This window comes from Rhinopithecus roxellana, chromosome 8 (genome assembly GCF_007565055.1).
Source record: "Rhinopithecus roxellana isolate Shanxi Qingling chromosome 8, ASM756505v1, whole genome shotgun sequence".
In the NCBI taxonomy this organism is placed as follows: Eukaryota; Metazoa; Chordata; class Mammalia; order Primates; family Cercopithecidae; genus Rhinopithecus; species Rhinopithecus roxellana.
In genome coordinates this window covers 71,547,611-71,563,471 of record NC_044556.1, presented here as the reverse complement: position 1 = coordinate 71,563,471, position 15,861 = coordinate 71,547,611, and the positions used below count along the sequence as shown (strand labels likewise).

General features: G+C 44.4%; 1 protein-coding gene across 1 annotated transcript in view; it reads left to right on the top strand.

Moving 5' to 3' along the window:
* The first annotated feature begins 10,427 nt into the window (after positions 1-10,427).
* TRAF5 (TNF receptor associated factor 5) overlaps positions 10,428-15,861 on the top strand; it is a 54,699-nt gene continuing 49,265 nt past the window's right edge. The window contains exon 1 of the mRNA XM_030936522.1: positions 10,428-10,509. The gene's annotated coding sequence lies outside the window, so the exon portion shown is untranslated. The remainder of the gene's footprint in view (positions 10,510-15,861) is intronic.

Below are 15,861 nucleotides of genomic sequence, written 5' to 3'. Positions count from 1 at the left end.
TCCTGTTATCAAAAGGTTATGAATATTAATAACTGCTAACTAGTTAACACTGGGGTGTCAGGATCTCCTCAAAAAGAATAATCATCTGACTTAGAACTCTAAACAGAATCTATCTCTCTCTTTGTGCATGCCCAAAATAAATGACAAATACATTCTTATTAGAGGACACACAAGAAAAATGTGTTTTTAAATTTAGCCATTCATTATAGATTATATCGTTTATAAGAAAATAATAGAATAAATGAATACAGAAAGAACCCAAGAATCAAGTTCGAGAAACCATTCCATATTAGAAAATGCCTACAAGAAACTTTTGACATCTGATGTATGGTAGTACCTAAACTTCTAGGAAAAAGTAGGTCATGTATAACTCCACACAACTTACTTCTTTGTCATAACTGCCTTAGGGAAGGAATGTTCTGCAGCAGTATATTAGCGACAATGGAGTTTGAGAATTAAACATGACAAGGAATGCTCCTAGATGTGTGAGTTTGTGTCTAAAGGGCCATGTGGCTTTATCTGCCCGTTTTTGCTCTCCTAAGTCCTACAGAGCTAAGGGAGAAACAGTGAAGATCAGAAGTTAATATTGGGGGAGATGTTTGCCAATTGTCATTACTAGGTTTAAAGTAGACAACTGTTAATTAATAAAGGGAACAGGTCTTTACAATGCAGTAATTTAAACTTCAGAATCCTAAAGCAGGAATCTGGGTGAGCAGGGTCTCTAAGGAAAAAATGCTGGTGATGTGAAGTGGAGGGATCTAAGAACAGTCTTCACAATGTAAATGACATCAAAGTTGATGTCTCAGAATGCTTCATATTTTTCCTTCCTTTGGACTATTTTAAGAAAGGTGAAATTTTTATTCTGTACAATTTAATCTTACTTGTAAGGTACAGTTACCAATAACTAAGAAGATGCTGAATAATATCACAACACAAGGTATCTCTTGAGGGATCTGTCTAGTTTACTACCCAGAACAGCTTTCTTATTTGACAAGATTTGGCTTGAAGAGGCCTTTAATCCAAAGACCATTTTTGTTGATACCCTACCCCTTCATCTTTTCCAAAAGAGTGAAAACAATCAGAATCATTGAGGGCTTGTGGCCTATGTATGCAAAATGGTTGCCCACCAACCTTTAATATGATGAGTTTTCCAACTTTACTAAACAACTTAACTTCTGTGAGCCTCATTTTCCTCATTTGGTGAGGAATATATAAACTGGGGCATACAGTACCTGCCCAATGTATGTTAGAGGTTTTTACATGTCTACTTACACCATACCCTTCTTAATAAGGGAAATACATTTTGACTTTTTTTTTTTTTTTGGACAGAGTCTCGCTCTGTCACCCAGTCTGGAGTGCAATGGTGCAATCTCAGCTCATTTTTTTTTTTTTTATTAAAGTGCAGTGCAAAAAGAGATTAATTTCAGTTCAAGATGACAGACTGGACATAGTCTTTTACTTTTCTTTCCCATAATCTCCCCCACCAGTCTTACTGAAATGACAAGAAATAGAAAAACCAAAATAACCCTTAGCAGTGCTAGGAAGCCAGAGGAGGAGCTACCAGCAGATGGGAGTAAATTTATGACAAAAGCCCACAGAATTAAGGAACCTCTAATGTGACAAAGAGCTGAAGCCAGCCTTTTGCTAACAGCCAGCAAAGAACTCAGGCCTTCAGTTGGACAACCTGCCAGGAACTGAATCCTGCCAACAATGATGTGCACTTGAAAATGGATCCTTCCCCAGTTGGGTCTTGAGATGACCAGAACCCAGCTAACACCTTGATTGCAGCCTATGATTAAAGTAGAAGCATCCAGATTCCTTACAGAAACTCTGAGTTAATGTGTGTTTGAGCTGCTAAGTTTTGGCAGTGGTTTGTTTTGCAGCAACAGAAAACTAATACAATGGATAAATATATACCGTGTTAACACTAATCAAAAGAAAGTTGGAGTGACTCTATTAATGTCAGAAAAAGATTTCAAAGCAAAGACTGTCATCAGGGTTAAAGATGGTCATTTAATAATGATAAAGGTGGGCAGTTCATCAAGAGGATTCCTGATAAAACTGCAAGAAGAAATAAACAAATTCACCATTATAGTCAGAGATTTCAACACCATCAATAACTGATAGAATGTGGAAGCCAAAAATTAGAGTATAGAAGACTTGAATAACACACCTTTACCTAACTGAAATGTGGGATCATTCTACCCAACAGCAGAACAAACATTCTTTTCATGTGCACATGACATTTTTCTCAATATCAGCACTACTGACATTTTAGGTTAGATAATTCTTTGTTGCGCATTTAGAACGTTGAACAGAATCCTCAGCCTCTACCCACCAGATACCAGTAGAACCCACCTCCCCAGTCTGACAATCGAAAATGTCTCCAGACATTGTCAAATGTCCCATAAGGAGCAAAATCACCTCCAGTCGAGAATCATTGCAATATATCATATTAATAAAGGAAAAAAGCCATATGATTATGTTGATAGACACAGAAAAGATATTTGACAAAATCTAACACCTATTCATGATTAAAACTTAGAAAACTAGGAATATAACGAAACTTCCTCAGCCTGATAAGAGCATCTACAAGGAGCCTACAGTTAACATCACACTTAATTGAATGCTTCCCCTCAGGATGGGAATCAATGCAAGGATGTCTGCACTCACAACTGTATTCAGTGGTTTACTGGAGGTTATAGCCAGTGCAATAGGCAAGAAAAAAGTATACAGATTGGAAAGGAAAAACTAAAATTGTTTTTATGTGCAGATGACATGAAATTGCATGTAAAAAATTGCAAGAAACCTGCAGGAACTAGAATAGTAGTTTTTGCAAGTAGCAAGCTTAAGAAAATCAGAGGATACAAGATCAATGTAAAATCAATTGTATTTTCATATAATGGCAACAACTGATCTGAGAATGGAATTAAGAAAATTTTATTCATGATAGTATCAAAAACAAAAAAAATACTTAGGAATAAACAAAAATGTGCAAGACTTGTCCACCAAAAACTCTACTGCTGAGAGAAATAAGACCTAAATAACTGTTCATGGATTGGAAGACTTGATATTGTTAAAATGGCATTTCTCCTCAAATTGATTTATAGATTCAATCTAATTCTTATAAAAATCCTAGCAGGCTTATTTTGCACAGACTGACAAACTAATTTTGAAATTTATATGGTGATGCAAAGGACCTAGACCAGGGGCCAGTAAACTTTTTCTATAAACAGCCAAATAGTAAATATGTTAGGCTTTGTGGTCCACAAACTGTTGCAACTCCTAACCTCTGCCATTTTAGTTCAAAAACAGCTAGAGAAAATATACAAATGAACAGACATAGCTATGTGTCAATAAAACTTTATTTACAAAAACAGGCAGCAACTCCTTAAAATAGACAAAACAATTCTGAAGAAGAACAAAACTGGGTGATTGGCACCAACTAATATCCATATTTGTTATAAAGATTCAATAATCCAAGATTGTGATATTGGTATAATGATGGACATACAGATCAATGGAACAAAATAAAGAGTCCAGAAATAGACTCACACATATGTGATCAACTAATTTTCAATGAAAGTGTCAGTGTAATTCAATGGCAGAAATGATAGAATATCTGCATGCAAAAAAAAAACCTCCAATAAACCTTGATCTTTACCTTACATCATACATAAAAATAAACATAAGATGGAACACAGACCTAAATATAAGAACAAAAACGGCCGAGCATGGCGGCTCACACCTGTGATCCCAGCACTTTGGAAGCCCGAGGCGGGAGGATCACCTCAGGTTGGAAGTTTGAGACCAGCCTGGCCAATATGGTGAAACCCTGTCTCTACTAAAAATACAAAAATTAGCCAGGTGTGTGGAGCATGCCTGTAATCCCAGGTACTTGGGAGGCTGAGGCAGGAGAATGACTTGAACCCAGGATGTGGAGGCTGCAGTGAGCTGAGATCGTGCCACTGTACTCCAGCCTGGGTGAGGCAGGGTAAGACTCTGTCTCAAAAAACAAAACAACTATAACTTTCTAGGAAAAAACACAAGATAATATATCACTGAAGCATGATCCATAAGAGAAAAAAATTGACAAATTGTATTTCATCAAAATTAAAAATGTTACTTTTCAAAAGACACAAGAAAATGAAAAGGTTAGCCATTGGCCAGGAGAAAATATTTGCAAAACACAAGTCTGATCAAAGATTTGTATCCAGAATATACAATGAACTCTTACAATTCAAATATAAAAGCTCTTTCAAATCAATAATAGAACAAAAAGAGGGGGGTGGTGGAAGATTTGGATACACATTTGCTGAAGAAGATATGCAAATGGAAACTAAGTACATAAAAAGATGATCACATCATTAGTCATAAAGGAAATGCAAAGTAAAACCACAATGAGCTACCTGTAACACCCACTAGAATAGCTAATATTAAAAAAAACTGACAATAGCAAGTGTTGTCAGGGATGTGAAGAAACTGGAAGCCTCTTACATGGATGGTAGAAATGTAATATCATACAACTACTTTGGAAACCTATTTGGCAACATCTAAAAGACTAAATGTACACTTAAAATACAACCCATTAATTTTACTCCTAGGCATCTACCTAAAGAGAAATGAAAATTTATGTGCACACAAAAACTTCTATTCAAATGTTCACAGCAGCATTATTTATATTACAATATATAATATTGTATTATATTCTAGTAAAAACTAGAAATAATACAAATGTCTATCACTTGGGGAATAAACAAAATGGTCTATCAATACAATTTTTTCTATTATGGATCATGCTTTGATAATATATTTTCATGTTTTTTTTCTAGAAATTTATAGTTTTGTTCTTATATTTAGATCTTATGCTCCATCTGGTTAATTTTTATTCATGGTATGAGGTAGTCAACAATAAGAAATAAAACACTATTGACTTATGCACCAACATGGATCAATCACAAAAGTATTTTCCTACTTGACACAAAATGCTACATATTTATTCATATTAATTTTCTTCTTTTTTTTTTTAGATGGAGTTTCGCTCTTCTTGCCCAGGCTGGAGCGCAATGGTGCGATCTTGGCTCACCACAACCTCTACCTCCTGGGTTCAAGTGATTCTCCTGCCTCAGGCCTCCGGAGTAGCTGGGATTACGGGTGCCTGCCACCATGCCCGGCTAATTTTTTTGTATTTTTAGTAAAGAAGGGGTTTCACCATGTTGGCCAGGCTGGTCTTGAACTCCTGACCTTGTGATCCACCTGCCTCGACCTCCCAAAGTGCTGGAATTACAGGCGTGAGCCACGGCGCCTAGCCTTATTCATATTAATTTTCAAAAAAATGCAAAGCTATGGAGACAAAGGAGATCTCTTGCTTGAGGCCAGGGCTCGGGGTGTGGACTGACTGCAAATGGACACAGGGGGCGAGGGATTTGTTCTAAAATTTCATTGTGGTTATGGCTGCACAACTGTATACATTTACTAAAATTCATCAATTGGGTGAATTTTATGTTATTAAAAGTACATCAGTAAAGTTGTTTAAACAAGGAAGAAGAAGTATGGAACTGGAAGGGCTGTACAAAAGCTGTATCACAATGAGAGGCCCTCATTTGTGCCAACAGAAAGTAGCATGAGATTTCCGAGGATAGAAGTGGCAAGGTCATGGAATACTGAGGAGTGATTAGAGTCAAAGACCCTTGAACTTTGTGTTTTTTCCCAGGATGGGCCCTTCCTGAGCTTATGCCTTTCTTTCTAATGCTTCTGTCCTGTTTTCTGTGAAATGGAAGATGTGACTAACCAGGGTTCCAAGATCATTGCTTGAAATCTCAGCATATAGAGTAAGCACTATTCTCAAAAATAAATACCAAATAAATGGTCTTCCTTGTTACCAACCTATTATAAAATGCAAGACCAAACCGATCAAACCTATTATCTTACTTCATGATTCCTAAGGCTAAATAATAACTTTTAAATCTATATTGTAATGCCTTCTGGTGATTATGCAGAATTAATATGTTAAAATGTTTTCCTAGTAATTATAGGAATTGCATGTGTGAATCTTATTAAAGAAACTTTCAAAGAGGACAGAATTCATACTTAGCCAGGTGTACAATGAAGACAGGAGGCCTAATTTAAAAACAATAAAAGGCCGGGCGCGGTGGCTCAAGCCTGTAATCCCAGCACGTTGGGAGGCCGAGACGGGCGGATCACGAGGTCAGGAGATCGAGACCATCCTGGCTAACACGGTGAAACCCCGTCTCTACTAAAAACTACAAAAAACTAGCCGGGCGAGGTGGCGGGCGCCTGTAGTCCCAGCTACCCGGGAGGCTGAGGCAGGAGAATGGCGTGAACCCGGGAGGCGGAGCTTGCAGTGAGCTGAGATCCAGCCACAGCACTCCAGCCTGGGTGACAGAGCGAGACTCCGTCTCAAAAAAAAAATAAATAAATAAATAAAATAAAAACAATAAAAATCTCATTTCTCCAGCCAAGGCTGACCATCAGACAATCAAACCATGAACAGGAATAAGGAAGGGTGTGTTTATGTATCAAGCAGGGGATCCCCTGGAATAAATACATAATATATGGCCATAGGAACAGTACAGGTCTGCTTTTTTAGAGTGGTGCTGACCCTATAACATAGTAGATAACAATAGAGTAAAGCAAGGTAGAACAAAAAAAACATGGTTTTTTCCTTAAGCTCCTGAGTTAAAGGTGCAGCTGCTGAATGCACATACACAGGCTCTTTTGCAAAGGGAGGCTTACAAAAAATTTACATTGGTCCCAAGAGAAGCTCCCTGCCCCATCCCAGTACTCCCTCCCTCTCTTCTTGTGGTGGTCAGCACACTGACAGGCAGAGCTGAGCTAAAGGTTATTTGATGGAAGCAAAGGAACCAGTCATTCGTGTCTTGTCTCAATACAACACCTACTTAGTGAGCAAGCTGCGTGTTCTCTGTGCACAAGACCCTGAGATCTCCTTTTTGCCTGGAAGTGGTTTGCTGCTACAATATATCACCCTTTCCATGTGTGGTTCTATTACAGACAAAGACTTTCCATTGTAACTTGCAATTGAGTCAAAGGTGCAGTCTATGGCCCAAGGAGAGGATTTTCCCTCCTTATCTGATCTCACTGATCTCTAGGTGATGGGAAGTATGAACTTTCGCCCTGCTAACTAACTCACTGTTACATTGATCAGTCTTGTCACAGAGGAGCAGCCTGAGGAAGATAATGCATCCATCTACTATTCCAGTAGGCGGCGTCCTCACCTCTCCATCAGCACCATCTTTACATTGGCAGCCAGGGTTGCAGTCTCTCATCCTAATTTATACAGCAAATTAAACAGCTGAAATCCATGTCTTCGGGCATCTAGAGCAATATTACAGTGTCTAGAAGCAACAGATAAAGGGTTAGCCCTTTCCTTCTGCATAAAACTGTAGTGTAGAGTTCAGTCCTGGTCTTATTTTGTAACTGAATTTAGTTTGAAGGTTGGATTTTGTTCAATGTTAGATATAATGTTGAACTTAATGCTGAATATTTTTAAAACACTAAAAGTACTAAAATTTGTCTTTAAGTTGTTTTGTTTGAATTCACACCAATCATTTATTTGAGAGGTAGGGTGTAGTGGCTAGGAGTACCAGAACCAGACTTCCCAGAATTCAAATTCTGCCTCTCAAAATTGCCAGAATTTTGTGATTCTGGGCAAATTGCTCAATAGATAAGATTTTCCATCTATAAAATGGAGTTGTTTATTAAATGAGTTAACATGAAAAAATACTGAGCACAGAAACTGGTATATAAAACTTAATAGGCCGGGCACGGAGGCTCATGCCTGTAATCCTAGTAGTTTGGTAGGCCGAGGTGGGTGGATCACTTGGGATCAGGAATTTGGGATCAGCCTGGCCAACATGGCAAAACTCCATCTCTACTAAAAATACAAAAATTAGCTGGGGTGTGGTGGTGCACGCCTATAGTCCCAGCTACTCGGGAGGCTGAGGCAGGAGAATTGTTTAAACCCAGGAGGTAGAGGTTACAGTGAGCCAAGATCGTGCCACTGCACTCCAGCCTGGGTGACAGAGCGAGATTCCATCTCAAAAAAAAAAAAAAAAGAAAAAACCCAAAAACCTTAATAAACGTTAGTTATCACTTGAAGGTATTTAATTTTTTTATATGAGCATTTACGTACATACAGGATTCAAATTCCACTTTATGATCAACAAGGAAATTGGGACTATGTTATTGACTTCTGACTAATATCCATCTAAAATTCCTTTACCTTTCTACTTAGACTCAGCCCTCGAGTTATGCGGCCCCCATTTCCCACCACAATAAAGATCCACCTCTCTATCCCAGCTTTTATTCCATCATATTTAAGGCTTGCACGTAATTTTTGCAACAGTTGACTGCTTTATTCAGTTGGTGGGGAGAGGAGTAGGAGAGAGAAGCAAATCACAGTCAATGACAGGACTAGGGATTCTGAGCATACCTGCATGTATGCATACTAGACACTGATGTTCCAGCCAGTGAAAGGAGATATAACTTCTAAAATCATTATCAACTTTATTATGCTTGGAAGTAATGAGAAGAGAGGCAAGAAGCAGGCAATTGTAAGAGCAAGTGGGTGGGACGTAGTGGCTCGCACCTTTAATCCCAGTACTTTGGGAGGTCGAGGTGGGAGGATTGCTTAAACCCAGGAGTTTGAGACCAGCCTGGGCAACATAGTAAGTCTCCATCTCTTAAAAAAAAAAAAAAAAAAAAAAGCAGCTAGGCGAGCTGGGCGTCCTGGTGTGTGCCTGTAGTCCCAGCTACTCTGGAGGCTGAAGCGGCAGAATTACTTGAGCCCAGGAGATCCAGCCTGCAGTGACCTGTGATCATGCCACTGCACTCCAGCCTGGGTGACAGAGTGAGAACCTCTCTCAAAAAATACACACACACACAAAGAGTGGGAAACTATAGTGCATGGCAGAACAGAGAGGAGAACTCGGGTTCACTAAGCACCTACTCTGTGTCAGGTGTACAGGAGTGCCATCTTATTTAATTCTCATGAGAAGATTATGAGACAGATCTAGAATACCGAAGCAACACCCACCAGTGCATCTCCTCCACAGAGCGGTTAATCTAACTCACCAACCAAAAAAGGTTTGGATCTGGATTTCTGGCTCTTTCGAGAAATAAGAGATCAGGTAACAATAGGCTGGCACTGGGTGGTGGCTGCTCCACTAGATCCTCCACCTGCTCTTTAGTGCACCAGCGCCTCCCTCCTTTCTCCATGACCACAACCTCTGCCTCCCTCCTGTATGTTTCCTGCCCAGCTCCTGAGCACATCTGAGTTTTTGACTCCCAAGGGGTATATTATTCTCCCCTTTTATTGACGAGTACTGTAACTGAAACTCAGAACAGTCAAGTACTTTTCCCACGGTGGCCTAACTGAAAGTAAAGGATCTAGATAGAATTGGAATTTTGGTTCATTTCATTTATATAGAATGTATTGCCCTTGGAGAGAATATATTGTAAGAAAGAGCCCATGTTTAAGAGTGCGCAGACTGAGTGCGGTGGCTCAGGCCTGTTGGGAGGGCGAGGAGGGCGGATCACAAGGTCAGGAGATGAGACCAGCCTGGCCAACATGGTGAAACCCCGTCTCTACCAAAAATACAAAAATTAGCCGGGCGTGGTGGCGCATGCTTGTAATCCCAGCTACTCGGGAGGCTGAGGCAGGAGAATCGCTTGAACCTGGGAGGCCGAGGTTGCAGTGAGCCGAGATCGCACCACCGCACTCCAGCCTGGCGTCAGAGCGAGACTACGTCTCAAAAAATAAAATGAAATAAAAAATAAATAAAATAAATAAAGAGAGAGAGAGAGACCTGGATTCAAGTTCCAGTTGCAGAGCTTGCTGAGTGTGTCTCACCTTGGGTACGACACTTTACGTTGCTGCTCTGGCCCTCAGAGAGCTCATCTGTAAAATGGGGATGACCAGGCCTACTTCACCAGCTTGTTTTGAGGACCACAGGAGATGCCTGGGAAGCCAACCCTTGACATAACGGGGAGCTCTACAACTCTCAGAGATTAGTAGTGTTAGGCCAACAGGCCAACAGCAAGAGGAGGGCTGGCAAATTTGTGCTACCCTGAAGGAAAGTCTGGGAAGGACTGATTTGAGCCAACTTTCAAGGCCTTGAGCAAATAGGTCAACACAGAAAAGGACTGGCTGAGCCTTATCGTGCCTGACGGAAGAGCAAGACGTCCACAATTGGAACGCACGTGAGGGAAATTAGATGACTAGACTTGTAGATACTAACGGTTCTGAAGCGGGTAGGTTAGCTTTCCAACCGCCTGGGTGACGGTCTCAGCCTCCGCCCGACCCCTTCCTGCGCGTCTGCTCTTCCCCTGCGCCCGCCCGCGCCCCTCCGCCCGCGCCCCGGCCCCGCCCCAGGCCTCGCCCCCGCTTCGCCGCCGCCGCCGGGCGCAGCCCAGGAGCAGCTGCACGCCTGCAGACCCGCCCGGCGGAGGCCGCGCGCCGAGCCCCACGTGAGTCCGGCGGATCGCCGCCCAGGGCGCCCTCGCGGCGGAAGGTCCGGGGTGGGGACACCGACGAGCGCTTTTCATCTCGTCCCAGTTACTTTGAAACCGAAAGCGCCTGCTGGCGTCCGGCCGGTCCCCGACCGGCAGGGAGGGCGCGAGGCGGCGGCTGGGCCGAGGGAGGCAGAGGGTCCCGGGCTCGCGGGAGACCGGCGGGGCAGGTGACCGCCGACTGCCCCGGGACAGCGGGTGCGGTGCGGAGCGGGTTTTCTTAGCCGGGGAGAGGTGCGGCGAGGGCGGAGACTGGGGGTCCCGAGCTGGGGAGCTGGTCCAGTGGGCGGCTGTGGACCGGAGGGGCCAGGTTCCGTCGGGGTGCGCTGGTGGGGAGGACTTTCAGGCACGTCCCGCACACCCGCACTGCCGGGCCCTGGCCCGCTTCAGACCCCGAAGGCACCCCCTCCACCTTTGCAGGGCTTTCCAATCAAAGCAACTCCAGAATGAAACGTCAGGATTGCCAGGAATGGAAGCCTCCACTAACTGTTCGTTTGCGCGTCTTCCTTTAGAAAGCAGATACCCCCCTCCCCCAGAAGGTCAGCTCTAATGAGCCTTGACGCAAACCAAAGTTAGGAGAGGTGGAAGGAGTTGCCCAGAGGCACCCAGAGAACTCGGAGATTCTGAGTTCTCTGTACCAGATTGTCTCCACTTTGTTCCTGTTCTGCAGGGTCTTGGTGGTTCTGAGAATGTTCGGGGCCAAGCTCTTGCCGCGGGTCCCACTGGGCCACTCTGGCCGGCCGACTTTCTCTGCTCATTCTGCCTCCTTCTGCTAAGTTTCCATATTTGGGTATTTCAGATTTACTTTCATGAGAATTCAGTTATCTCGCTGTGGCACCAGGCGAGCGTTGAGGTTGGAGAAACCAGGCGAGGCTCCCTGCCAGGGTTGCCCCTGCAGCCCCCACCCTCCATAGCCCTGGGCTCTGACCCACCTCCTGTGAAGATAGGCATCTGGTAAACAGTTAATTCTGTAAATATTTATTGGGCAGGTGCTGTGTGAGAACTGGGCTGGGGCCAATGGAATATGATTATTTCCTCCAGAGATACTTGCATTTTTAAAAGGCTCTGGAAGACCTGAGATGCAAAGAAATTAGTTGAACCATTTCTGGGAATAGAACAGTTCTGGGTGTGTGCGAGATAATTTTAGGCAGCAAAAGGCTGGGCTAGGACCTCACAAATCCCAGCACAGCTGCTCTGCCTTATGTACTCACAAAGCTGAAAACAGGGGTGTTAATGTAATTGATGGTTTGGGTGGAAACACTTCCATCCCTAACTCTAATTTGAACTAGAAAGACAGAAATTGCTGCAGGAACGATGCCTGTAAGATGGAAGTAGAAAACGCCTAGCTTCTGTAAAGGTTTTTGATTTTGTTACAGTTACTGTTTTTGTTGTAACTCTATGGAATGGATCAACTTTCAGATCCCTGGGTCCTGGACAGAGGCAGGAGAAAGTGTCTGAGCCAGCATCTGGAACAGGGGAAGTGATGGAGAAGGATACTCCTCCCACGGCCTCTGGGCTGAGGCCTGTTGTGATGGGCAGGGTAGGATGGCGGTGTTTCCCTCTGTCAGCAAGCATCACCTGAGTACTCGCTGGACTTGGGTAGTAGGGCGATGGAAAGAATGTGAAAAAGAGCTGCCGTCTACTGAATGTCCTAATGATAGGGACTGGGATGTTTCAGACGGGGTGATTTGCACAGTCGGGGAGCTAGATGCCTCAGAGTCAGTCTTGTTAGGCTAGCAATGGGAAAGGCACCTCAGTACTTAGACAAACCTTCTGTGATTAGCTCAGCTTTACTGGGGAAGACCTTGAAGGAAAAATAATTGTTTGTAAAACTTGTTCCTTTGCAGAGCATTTTCTCTTTGCTCTTGTCGTTTTGTTCTCATTTTGTCCTCCATGACGCCCTCATGAGTTAGAGCAGGCTTATTCTCTACATCTCTCAGAATGTGAGGGTGAAGCACTGAGGGGTAAATAGCTCCCTGAGCTCCACTGCTGGACCAGGCCCAGAGCATTGAGGTGTCTGGTTCCCCTGCTCCAGGCCCCTCACCCTGGCTTCTCAGAGAGCCGTATCTGCCCACCTCCTCCTCTGTCTGAGGGGTCAGCAAGGGGACCCAGATTCTGATAATGCCTCTGTGGTCTGTCTCCAGCAACATGGAGCAAGTTCTGCTGGAGGCTCTGGCCTAACCACCACAGGAACAGGCATCTACTCTGTTATCTCTGCCCAGCCAGGCAAACTCGGGGCAAGACCCGTGTCTGTTTTCATGTGTGTCTTGGAATCTGGCATAGAGTAGGCCTAAACAGATGTTTGGTGAATCGAATTGAATTCATTCAGGGTGTGTCTCCCTTGGGGTCTGAGCTGCCAGGGACAAGTGCTGGGTAGGTTTGGGAGAGAGCGGTTGAGCTCCCAGCAGGACTTGCTTAAATCCAGAAATTAGAATAACACTGTACAGCTTACAAGAAGCCCATCTCATCTGATTAATTTCTCACTACCTCCTCAAGAGAAGGGAGAGGCACATGCTATTCCTTCCACTTTACCTGGTTGCAAGCTGAGGCTCAGAAGTGATTTAAAAGACCTCACAGCATGTAGGGTTGGGGCAGGACCCAACCCCAAGTCTTCTTTCTCCAATTCCTGTGCTTTTCCTATAGTTTCTTAACTAAAGGAAGCCAGAATTCTGGGCAGGAGGAGGACGAGAGAACCAGCGAGACAGTCATCGAAAGCTGCCTGACCTTGTCACTGATCGGGGTTAGTGTCTGACTCAGTCTCTGAAGAGCTTTTTTCTGCCCAGGTTGTGGCTTTTTCTGAGGTTCTGGATAGGAGTTCTAGCTCCAGTAGAGGTGTAGCAGGTGAGTGTCTGTGTGTGTTGGGGCAGAGGTGAACATGCTGCAGGGCAGAGGCAGTCCTTAGAGCTGGCAGGCCCCTGCTGCTGCTGCTGCTGCTGCTACTGCCGCTGCCACCACTGCCGCTGCCACCACTGCCGCTGCCACCACCACCCAGGAGTGGGCCAGCATGAATTTGTTGCCTTGCCCAGATGAAAGCTTTATTTGAAGGATCACACAGCAGCCTTGACCCACATGGCCTCCAACAAGTCCTATCTTGTGAGAAAGTGGCATGGAGGACCAGGCAGGAGATAAAAGTGAAAGTACTCATGAGTCCTGACAGAGGAACTCAGTCTGTTTCCAGTGACAGTGGTGAGCACATTTTGCATATTTGTACCTGGAGGCATGTAGTGATGCATGCTTGGATCGTGCTGTAGCAAAAGCAGTATATATGCAAATGGTCTGTACACTGTGCAGTATCCATGTGACATGCAGGTCTTAGAGACCCAGTATTAAGTGACAAAGCCCAGTGAGTGCCCTCCCAGGATATCTGTGTGGAGCGAGGGCTGCCATCTCACTTACTTTCAGCAGAGCCCCATGTCTGATTTCTTGACACCACAGGCTCCATCAGCTTCCCTCCTTAGCAATTCAGAACATTCCTGAATTTTTTCCCATGGCGGTTTTTTTTTTTTTTCCTCTCAAGGAGAAAGTGCTCTCCTCCAGATCAAGGCAAAAGCACGTTCTCCATCTACACTCCCAAGTCAGCTCTCTCCTCCTCCCTCTGAGGCGGGTTCCCTCCCTCCCTCCCACAGACTTCTTCCCTCCCTCCCTCCCACAGACTTCTTCCCTCCCTCCCTCCCACAGACTTCTTCCCTCCCTCCCTCCCACAGACTTCTTCCCTCCCTCCCTCCCACAGACTTCTTCCCTCCCTCCCTCCCACAGACTTCTTCCCTCCCCTACAAGCTGAGTTTTCTGTTAATAAGAAGACTCCATGTTTCCCTAGTCCCTCTTCTCTTTCTTTCACTGACAAGCTTCTGGAAAGAGTGGCCAGCTCTTGCACTCGCTGCTCACTTGGCACCGTGCACCTGCTGTGCTGCTCTGATTGCTCTGTGTAGGTTTCCAGGACCTGGTACTCCTCAGTCGCCAGCCCATACCAGCCCACGCTGCAGCTATTACTTACCTCCTTGGAGGTTGCTACACCGCCCCCACCAGCATTCCCTTCCTTGACATCCAGCTTCTTATCTTCCTCTGTCCTGCAAATTCAGGTATAGAGCCAAGCCTGAGTCCTCAGGCTGGATTTCAATTCTCTGTGCTTCTTTCCTTGAGCCCTTGGCCATTTCCAAGACTTAAACCAACACTTTTAGGGAAAGGCTGATCAAATTTCCATCCCTCACCCAGTTATCTTCTTCACCATTATGATTTGCAATATTCAGAATCTTCCCCATGCTGTTTTAGGAGCACCTTAGACATTCGTCCCGGGCCGCCTCTTTCTCTGTGTTCTCTCTAACTGTTGCAGAAATTGCTGCTGTTCCTCAGTCACCTTTATCCTGTCCCCCTCAGCCAGTCCTGATCTATCTATTCCCAGTTCAGGGCCACAGGGACTCTTTCCTGGGCAACCTTAATTAAGTATTGACTCGTTTTCCTGCCCCAGGTCCATCTGTATTCAATTTTCCTTTTCACACTACTGCAGAGGGGCCTCCCTAATACATAGCCTGGTCAAGACCTGCTACTTTCAATGATGATGTAGTAGAAACAGTGTAGACTTCAGAATCTGGTGGGCCTGGGTTCAAATCTGGGTTTATGATTTGCTGGTTGTAGTTATATAATCTGAGCAAGTTGCCCAACTTCTATAGTGTCTGTATTCCCACTGGTAAATAGAAATAGTAATGTGTGCCACTTGGGGTTGCTGGAAAGATTAAATGAGTCAATATATACACAGAACATGGAGTCTGGCAGATATTCAGTAAAACTGGTTTTCTCCTTCCATGTGGTTAATAGCTGTAGAGCATTGTGGGGTTTCTGGGGAGCTGGAAAATGCATGCCTAGCCTAAAGGCATCAAATTTAAATTAAAAACCAGCAGAAGAATTGCTGTGTGTCAGAGTAGACCATCTTTTTTTTTTTTTTGGAGGGGGGGATGGAGTTTCACTCTTGTCACCCAGACTGCAGTGCAGTGGCACAATCTCAGTTCACTGAAACCTCTGCCTCCCGGGTTCAAGCGATTCTCCTGCCTCAGCCTCCCAAGTAGCTGGGATTACAGGTGCCCGCCACCACGGCTGGCTAATTTTTTGCATTTTTAGTAGAGACGGGGTTTCGCCATGTTGGGCAGGCTGGTCTCAAACTCCTGACCTCAGGTGATCCGCATGCCTTGGCCTCCCAAAGTGCTGGGATTACAGGTGTGAGCCACTGTGCCCGGGCAAGTAGACCATCATTTAAACTAGCCTATTGCTGCCACTTTGCCATCTCTAAACCAGGTAGACCTCAGGGGCCGGGGTAGG